Source organism: Coregonus lavaretus (genome assembly GCF_964263955.1).
Source record: "Coregonus lavaretus genome assembly, chromosome: 2".
Taxonomy (NCBI): domain Eukaryota; kingdom Metazoa; phylum Chordata; class Actinopteri; order Salmoniformes; family Salmonidae; genus Coregonus; species Coregonus lavaretus.
In genome coordinates, this window is record NC_139989.1 from 16,265,421 (window position 1) to 16,274,998 (window position 9,578).

Below are 9,578 nucleotides of genomic sequence, written 5' to 3' on the forward strand. Positions count from 1 at the left end.
TAGCAATGAGGTTTGTGCAGTAGGTTACAGGCCCAATACATTATCACTGCATATTGGCTATGCTTGAATTGTCCTGCCAGTGTTGTTCTTCTCAGACTATTTAGAAATTATATTTAAAAAATGTTAGGTATATGCTCACACTGGTAATAGATAATTTGTTGTATTACTTGTGAGGCACAGCTAAGTGAGCATAATAATTTGCTTTTTTTTTTTTACTGGACTGATGACCTGCATCTGATGGTCAGTCTAAGTGGAGGGAGGGAGCAGCGGTGAGTCTGCCTCTCACCCGACTCACCGTCCCTCCGCCCTCCTTCCCTCCGCTGAGAAAAGGGGACACAGTCTTCCAGCTGATGGCGAAACTCAAGTCGCACTGCATTATTTCTGCCTCATGCACCAATTCATGTTGATACTCCTATGACCAGATAAAGCGAAATATTACTAGATATTTAAAAAGACACAAGCTGCTAATAATAACAAAGCAAGCTTATTGGAACACTTTGCTATACTCATTCATTGCAGCTGCAGTGCTGGTTGTAGCGTGTGGAAGTACGGAGAACGCACATTTTATGGCTTATAAAAGTGTTGAACAAAGTGTTGACAGTGCTGAATAACAACTTAAACATAAACTTACTCATAAAAACAGCAGCTCTTTGCTGTATTTGTTGAGTCTCTCTCTAGTCATGGTTTTAAAAGTTTTGAAATCTCACAATATCAACTTTGCTGTGTGTTCGAGGCTTCTTTTTACAGTCTATGGTTCGAGGAAACTGTGCAGACACGGTGATCTGAGCTATCTGATTGGCCAGCGGTAGGCCTATAGGTGCACTTGATTTGCTCTGTGGGCCTGCCGGGTAGGCGGAGTTCTACCTTCAGACACATGATATGGTTCAAAATGGGAACACTTTGCCTTCCCGGCGCTAGGGCTGCTGAATCAAGTGCACAAAGCACAAAACAAAGGTAAAAAATAGGAACGCAAGGCTTTATCGTTGGGTTTTTTACAGAGATGTTTGGTGATCGTCTAGGAATGCCTTGGAGATCGACTAGTCGATCGTGATCGACCGGTTGGTGACCGCCGCTTTAGAACGTCTCTCTACCCTTCCTGAACATTAACCCTGCCTTTGTCTGCTTGTGTTTAGGGTGGAGAGGGGCAGGAGAGAGACAGGAGGGGCACCTATGGGGTTGCCAGGCGTGCCCGGGTGTAACTATGCCCCCCTGGCACTAAGAGGGGGGGCCTGGGAGTTCTGTGACCCCTAACATCAAAGGGTCAGAGAAGGGGGGGGGGGGGGGTTCTCTATTCATGGTCACATCAACAAGGAGGAATCCCTCTCTGTGGGATAAATAGCTCTGTAGATTCTGGAGGAGTGAAGGATGTTGTATACATTTCACACGCCACTATCTGCTGCTGGACAGGGAGGGAGCCGTGTGGAGACGAGACAGAGCACTAGATCTCTGTCTCTCACAAGAACACAAACACACACGAACACACACAATGAAAAAAATCCTGCTCCACATGCACGTGCGTCGACATACACACACACACGCACACGCACATGCATGCACACACACACACGCACAATTGTCTTGCCAGGAGGATGCACATCCCAGCAGGCACGATACTATTACTACGATAAGAGGCTTTGTTCAACAGGAGTCAGTGAATGTGACATGCTCAAGCCATAACAGCCGGACCCAGGTGTCAGACACACACACACAACACACACAACACACACACACAACACACACACACACACACACACACTCCTGTGAACTCACCGCTCCGACAGTGTGAACCAGTGTGAAGTCACAAACGTGTGAGAGCCGTGTCACTGATACTCAGTGTTTCACATCTCCCTGGTTATATACTGTACTGTACACTCTGGGTAGAAGTTGCCCCTAGGCACAGATCTAGGATCAGTTTACATCTTTCAAGTACCTTAATCATTAGAGAGGGAGATGCAAAATGTACCTTAGATCAGGGCAACTTCATCCTCCATACTTACTGTACTGTGTGACCTTGGAAATGACCATTGAGTTAATGTTAGGCAAGGTCAACTGGATCAGTACACACTTTTCAGTTGTCTATAAAAGGCCCTATAATTTTGTTCCAAATTATGGCAAAACACAATTGCCATGAATGAGTGACTGTTTTTGCCTTTTTAAAGAAACATTTATGTTGCAGCTTGCTTCTCAGCAGGCTTTTTCACAGGCTGTTTGGAAAACCATTTCCACACTGTAATTAAATGTAATTTCAGCCATCGAGATAAGGATGTCTACCAAAGCGAATGAACAAAGTGTACACACCAACAACAAAAAATCACAACATGAAAGTGAAATTATACCAAATTAGTCTGCCTTTTTTCCTGTAATTTTAAGGGGGCTTGGAAGTTAAAGATGCAGTCTGGGATCTTAAGCACTTACAAATTCGTAACATATTGTTAGATTGAAAAAATATAAATATTTATTTGCAGGACGTAACATATCATACAAAATGGATGACGTAGTACAGAATTGTGCACAATTTTTGGGGACCTGTTTTGATTCGTGAGCACTACTTTCAAAACTACTGGCTGAAATTATACAAAAGCTCTGGAGCATCACTTTAAGGCAACAAACATGAGAACAAAATATTTTTCTAACTGTCGCACTCCTTGCTTTTATATGCTCCTTTGTCATACTTTACGGCCCTTACGGTTCTTTACGGTTTGCTAAATGTACTCCAAGTAACACAGAACAATCCATTCTAACCACTCCCCTTCATCTCACTTATCAAGAAAGTCACACTTGGTTGCTCTTGTTCAAAGTGAGAGTCAACATTAAATACAAGTGGACTTAACCTTTTTCACAGGGCTTGTTTGAGTTCCTCTGGCATGCCCCGGGCTACAGGGAGGAGAAAAGGGGACTCCTGGGTGTTGAAAGAGAACAACTTCAGAAAGAGAAGGGGAAGTACATCTATCTTCAACACATCCTCTCAGAGAATGTCTCCATCCTCCCAGTGCCTTGCACGCACGCACACACACACACACACACACACACACACACACACACACACACACACACACACACACACACACACACACACACACACACACACACACACACACACACACACACACACACACACACACACACACACACACAGTGCCTTACATAGTCAGGTATCCTCTACAACCCATCGCCTCACTAACCCTACTCGCCTGTAATGAGTTGTGGTGTTGGGGTTGGGGCCAGTCGGGGTGTGTGTGGGGGGGGTCCCAGGTGAGAGAGGTGAGAGGTAGCATTGCCCCGGGCTGCTAGGGCAGCGGTGTATCAGTGTACTGGTCAGAGAGAGCTCCCTGTGAAACACTTCAATTCACTCTGTCACAGTGGGCCTCAGAAATGAGCCACAGCACAGACGGACCCGAGCTAATCAGAAACAAAACACACGGTGACCAGGAAGGAGAGTCATGGTCCTGGAGAGAGCTAATCCTTCAGACAAAGAGAGAGAGAAAGAGAGGAGAGGGAGATGGAGAGAGGAGGGAAAAGAAAGAGAAAGAGGAGGAATCAGGTAGAAAATAAGAACTATTTCCTCTTCAAGCCACTTCAAATCCATCCCATTTTTCCTAATATATACCCCTGTTAGAGGAAAGAGAGGGGTAGGTAAATAAAACAAAGCCTGGACAGAGGAGAGGAGGCAGTCAGGCAGCAGAAGCGGGTTGGAAAGTGAACAGACACACAACCTACTTTATTCATGCCATTTCATCCATCTTGCTGGACTAATAAAATGTCAAGTGGAGTTGCCTGATATTTAATCATGAATGTGCTGTGCCGCACAGTGGTGGTGCCCCAGCACCCCGGTCCCTCCGCCTCAGCCCCAACCATCCCGGCTTCAGCCCCGGCCCTGCATGATCAACCTCTGGGCTGGTTAAGTACGAGACAAACCTCATCACGAAGAAGGGCATTTCACACACATACACAATCTCACCCACTACATTATGCTACTGTAAGGAGCACACATAGCACATACAGTACATCACAAACATCAAACGGTTCTCTATACATGATATTCAGAGTACTTTGAGTTAAATAGAGGTGGACTATTACAAAGATAGAGATAAGAGTCAGATAAAAAACATAATGCCCCATGTGCACATCTAAAGACAACATTTATATCCAACTATATCTGAACTCTCCAGTCTACAAGTCCAGTTTATTTCAACGTTCATCTCTCATTTAATAAAAAGCAATCCCTTTTGGACACACTAAAGGCAACTTACTGACATAGGCACACAGAGACTCAGCAGCACCAAACGCTAGTTGCATTGCTTTTAACAGTTCCGACACCCCGCAGCTGTGTGCATGACTGTGCATATTTGTGTCGCTCCCGCTGGATGATGCGTGCAGAGAGATACTTCACACGCTGACCCCTCTCTGAGAGAGTGCGGTATCATGGGAGTCGAAGACAGCAGAGATGGACTCTTTCTGTTGCTCATTCCAAACAGTTAAACTCAGTGTGAGCGATGAAAATGTTCTTCTCACACTAGAATAATGGACTCACGCTATCAGAATAATGGACTCCAGATTTGATTGGATCAGAGAGATAAGGTGCTGAAAGAATAGAGTACCTTATGTGAATGTGATTAATATCCTTAGTGAAGGAAGTGAAATACCACAATAGCTCAAAAGAAAGAAGGGGAATGGAGAAAGGGCATAACAAGGAAAAGTGAAAAGGAGAGGTAGAGTCAGCTGAGGAGAGAAGGTCATTAACTCATTTCCTTCACCGTTAAAGCTGTCGATGGCCTTCAGAACGGTTCAACAAATGTTAAACAAACGTTTTTAACTGCAACATGTGGTAATATTATACATTGTTACATTCATGTTTTTCCTCCATTTACTTGAAGCTTGACGAGGGGAGAAGTGGGTGGAGTGGACTGAGGAGGGGGAAAATAAAGACTTTCTGGCGAAAAGCAGAATTTACGTCCTTGTTCCCTAGATCTCGTTACTTGCTATAACTGTCCCCCAGAGTGAGATCAGATTGGGCCCCAAGCCCAAGACTGAATAATGGGAAGTCCACATTTCTACACTTTCTTCTGACGGCCCGCCGGACCGGTTCAGCCTGCTTCCACAGGGCAAGGGTCTCAGTCACAACACTGACAACATAATGTACTCTCTCTTCAATCACATTATTTTGTCTCTCTTTAACCTAACAACTATTATAAGGTGTAATGACATTTGGTGTATTTTCTCAAATGTAGAACTTTGTGTATAGCAAAATCTATTTTCCAGATTTTCTTTTGTACAAATGCATGTTACTGTATACAAACAATTAATGCAAAAAAATATTCTAAGATTAAACAAACATCAAGAACAAACAGCTCTTCTCTGCCCTCCCTCTGAACCTCATACCTCTAGTGCAGTAGAGAGGTTGGTTTCTGAGAGCATCAGAGTGCATCGTGGGTAATAGGCCCAAGCGTTTTGTAATAGCTGCTAATGAGGAGGGAGGGGCCTTTAATGAGCCAATTAAGAGAAGGTACAGCCCTTTGATGTGACAGCCGGCTCCTCCCACAAACCCAGTACCCCCCTCACTCAACACAGTATTCATAAACCATCTCAGAGTAGGAGTGCTGATCTATGATCAGATCTTCCTGTCCATATAAACGTATTTACTATAATTTAAAAGGCAAAACTGATCCTCAAAGAGCACTCATACTCAGAGGCTTTATGAAACGGGCCCTGGAATCCTGGGATATATCAAGGTCTTCCTTATCAATATCATTACCATAATCAATTAAAGAAATATGAGTAAATTAGCCAACATTTGTAATTGTCAATAATGTTGGTAAATATGATTTAAAATTCAATTTGAACTAATACCAATTTCAGACAGAAGATGTGGTATTTTACCTGTAAAAAATACAAGGCAATGTTTATATGACCCCCTTTCAAACAGCCTCTTATTTACCACTTTCCTGCAGGTATAATATCCCTTTTATACATAATCAGCGGGTAACTAGCAAATTGGAAGGGATGGGGGTGTTGTTAAACCATGGGGACTTTTAGCATTTTAGGGAGGTGTTAAACAATGGAAGTGTTAATGGATTTACCTGCAAAAAAGCAGAGAACCATTCACACAGACCCAATACCTGTATTTTGGTTACAGGGTCTGTGAAAATGCAGGAATCATGACTAAGTCTTTAGGTGGCTTTTAACATGCCATGTTTTTTACCCCCTACCCCTTTTAGATATACGAAAAAGCTGGTATAAATAGCAGGCATGGTCAATTAATGGGATTTTGGTCTGTGTATGAAAGACCAAGAGGGCATGTTAAAGGTATAATGCATTTGTATATAATGCTGTGATACTGGTTGCTTGGGGGTATTTTAAAAATAGATATTAAAGGTCAATTGAAATCACAATTAATCACTTCCATTGTTGTAATTTATTTTGTAGCATATAAAGTGTTCATACACTTCTTTTGTACAGTTACAATTGTATCTGCATTTTATTTTCTGAATCTTAATTTATTTGGAAGAAAAATCTAAAGATGAAAAGCATTATTCAACAAACCCTACTTAATATTTTAAATGGCGAGTGATGTAATGACATGGTTGTCGAATCTTCCCATTATGGAATTGACAGTTGAGCACAAGTGCTTTGTTAACCTTAGGCAGATTGAACACACACACACACACTCACACACACACAGACAGACAGACACTGACATGCTGATTGACACACACGGCTAGCTGTTAGCACCTGTCTGTTATCTCCTCTCCTCCAGACTCTATCGTCCATTGTGCAACATGGGCTAGCTACAAATTGAGATCTCAAATATAAACAAGAGGGCAATAGATTTCTGTACAGAAAATCAAATGGACTAATGTGTTACATGTGGAAATTCAAAAGGCCACTAGTAGATATATATTATTCTTGTAGTCAAATAAATAATTTGCTGTATAGTCTTAAAGGAATTAAACCTACAAAGAGCAATGGAAATGTACAGAGAAACAACTGGGTTATTAATTGTACCTTATTTTTACTACTCAATAAAAATCGGAATCGCCAGGGGCATGTTCTAATTTCTTTTGGTATATTTCAAAATCAGGAAAGGGACGTTTCAATCGTTTTTTTTGTATGTTGAGTTGGGTGGAAACAAAAATATATGATGTACAGTAAAACAAAATCTAAAATAAAATCTAAAAACAATGTATACAGTACCTACTATTTCAATTAAAATGGTTATGTAGCTGTGAATTTAATAAATACCCTTGAGTTTTTAAACAAAATGTATATTTCTGATATTTCAGCAACAATATACATGTAATAACCAGCAGAAATAGAAATATGTATTCCATATGTCCTAATAAAATGGATGCAATATTGTCCACAACAGTATATGTGTAGTAACCATAGAAATAGAATCACTAGAATATACTGTATGTATATGGTAGTAACAGCAGCTCATAAGTAGAATTTAGCAACATGTCTAAACAGGTTTTCTTGGGTAATGACTCAACCGTAAGCCTGAGCAGGGCATGTAACATGTCTAGTCTGCCAAATACTTTTTTTTTCGGTATCCATCATCCGGTATCCATCATCCTCAAAATGCACAGGTGCCTTCAAAATATCACACTTCATTGCACAGTCACTGAGGAAAAAAGAGGACACCATCCATTTAGGTTTTCAAAACTGGTGTATTACAAAAAAATAGATATAACTTCAATCTGCCCACATTTCTGCTTATAGGCATTTATCTCCTTTTCTCTCTAAATCCTGAAATTGCTTGAGAAAAAAAAGAGAGAGGAAGAGATACTTCCCCCCGCCTCTCTCGTCCATTTCACAGAGTGGCCCGCAACTTTCTTTTTCTTCCCTTTTTTTTCTCCAGTGAAAATTGAAGAGGCTTTATGTCAAATAAGGCTAAAGCCAGCCTCTCCATATCAAGCAACGCAAGGCGCGAAAATTACTGTGGCCATGATAAGACTGCCAGATAGAGTGGGAGAGGAGAGGAGAGAGAAGAGGGGAGGGTGAGAGAGGGGAGGAGGGGGAAAAACTGAAAAGGAAGTGACTCTACTCAATTATACTGCAAAATTGGTATGACTGAATATTTTTCATTCAGGTGACTGATAGTATCGGTGAAACGGCAATGCAGATAAATAAAGGAGCTTTCTGTCAAGAATAAACACCATTAATCATGAAGCCAGCTACCGCGTGACTGCCTGTCCTACGACTGCAGCCTGACGCCACAGAGAAAGTATTCAAAAAGAAAGGGAGGAGGAGAGGAAAGGAGGAGGATGGGGGGAACCTGGTGACTCCACTAGAAGGAGGGTGAGCTATGAAGTCGCAGGGAACTAGGGATGAGGGGAGGAGAGGGAGGGAGATGAGAAAAGTGGCTTGCTTACCTTCCTCTCCTCCTGCTCATTAATGCCACATAGAGATCATCTAGACATGATAAGGAAATTATCATTGGAAGTTAATAGAATTTATAATCCCACTTTATATTTCTTGTTTTATCTAGGTTTAATATTACCCCATGATTCTATTTATTGTAAAGGACTAAATATAGTATTATACTAAACAGGTTCATTTATAGGGGATTTACAAATGGCTTATATGTGGTTTACAGAAATGTATGAACTCATTAGTAAATGTATACTCAATAAATCTATAAGATTTACACATCAGAAATGTATTTAAACAGAAAATACGAATGTATTTTTTAAATGCATGAATGACTACAAAAAGTAGGAAATGGTTTGAAAACATGAAACATCAGCCCAAAATAAATAAAACCCTCATCACTTGAAAAGGAAAATTGAAAGGAAAGCCTCAACATATATTAACAGCTCTATGCACTATGCCTTTTTTCTTTCTTTTGTCATGGCAGTGTGTGTGTGTGTGTGTGTGTGTGTATGTGTTGCAATGCCCAGCCTCTTCCATTCTGAAGTAGAGGGGCAATCTGGAGGGAGGAGTGGAGATAAGACTGTGGTCTTTATGCTAAGCAGCGCGACGCTCCTCAATGTGCAGATTGGGCTCTCTGACAACAGTTTTATGTAAATAACCAAACAACAGAGTGTACACCTAAAGAACACAGAGAGAGAGAGAGAGAGAGAGAGAGAGAGAGAGGAGAAGAGAGAGAAGAGAGAGAGAGAGAGAGAGAGAGAGAGAGAAAGAGAGAGAGAGAGAATAAATACAACCCATATTTATGTTTATTTATTTTCCCATTTGTACTTTAACTATTTCCACATTGTTACAACACTGTATATATATACATAATATGTCATTTGAAATGTATTTTGGAACTTCTGAGTGTAATGTTTACTGTTAATATTTATTGTTTATTTCACTTTGTTTACTATCTACTTCACTTGCTTTGGCAATGTTAACATACGTTTCCCATGCCAATAAAGCCAATAAATTGAATTGAATTGAGAGAGAGAGAGAGGAGAGAGAGAGAGAGAGAGAGAGAGAGAGAGAGAGAGAGAGAGAGGAGAGACGAGAGAGAGAGAGAGAGAGAGAGATAGAGAGACAGAGACAGAGACAGAGAGAGAGAGAGAAGAGAGAGGGAAAGAGAGAGAGAGAGAGAGAGAGAGAGAGAGAGAGAGAGA

The 9,578-nt window shown here is 41.2% G+C and overlaps 1 protein-coding gene across 1 annotated transcript in view; it reads right to left on the reverse strand.

The window, feature by feature from the left end:
• Nucleotides 1-9,578, reverse strand: part of LOC311149049 (transcriptional activator GLI3-like) — a gene marked incomplete at both ends in the record, with an annotated part of 83,386 nt that overhangs the window by 52,657 nt on the left and 21,151 nt on the right. The gene's annotated exons all lie outside the window — the stretch shown is intronic.